Source organism: Arachis ipaensis, chromosome B06 (genome assembly GCF_000816755.2).
Source record: "Arachis ipaensis cultivar K30076 chromosome B06, Araip1.1, whole genome shotgun sequence".
Classification (NCBI taxonomy): domain Eukaryota; kingdom Viridiplantae; phylum Streptophyta; class Magnoliopsida; order Fabales; family Fabaceae; genus Arachis; species Arachis ipaensis.
This window is the reverse complement of record NC_029790.2, coordinates 3,937,312-3,937,639: the sequence shown is the minus strand read 5'-3', so window position 1 is coordinate 3,937,639 and position 328 is coordinate 3,937,312. Positions and strand designations below refer to the sequence as shown.

Sequence of the window (328 nt, the reverse complement as noted above, 5' to 3'; positions counted from 1 at the left end):
TAATTTAAAAAAAATTTAAAAATTAATTTTGTTTTATTTTTTGTATGTACCTTTTAAATAATTATTCAAATACTACCTCAAAAATTTGAATTATATGCTCAAACCTTTTTTCAAAAGTTGTACACGGATAAAATTGAATCAAAAAATTAAATCATATCGGATCATTATGCATATATGATGAGACATCAAATTAAAAAAATATCTATAGTTCTAACTTTTAATTTCTTCGTGAAGATACTTTTTTTTTCTTCTTTTGATCTGTTTTACTTCAAAATATTATTCAATATTTTTTTAAATAATAAAAATAAATAACCGATAATAAAAGAAT

At 18.0% G+C, this 328-nt stretch overlaps 1 protein-coding gene across 1 annotated transcript in view; it reads left to right on the top strand.

Annotated features, from left to right (window-relative positions):
- LOC107645439 (3,9-dihydroxypterocarpan 6A-monooxygenase) overlaps positions 1–328 on the top strand; it is a 3,508-nt gene that overhangs the window by 1,505 nt on the left and 1,675 nt on the right. The window lies entirely within an intron of this gene.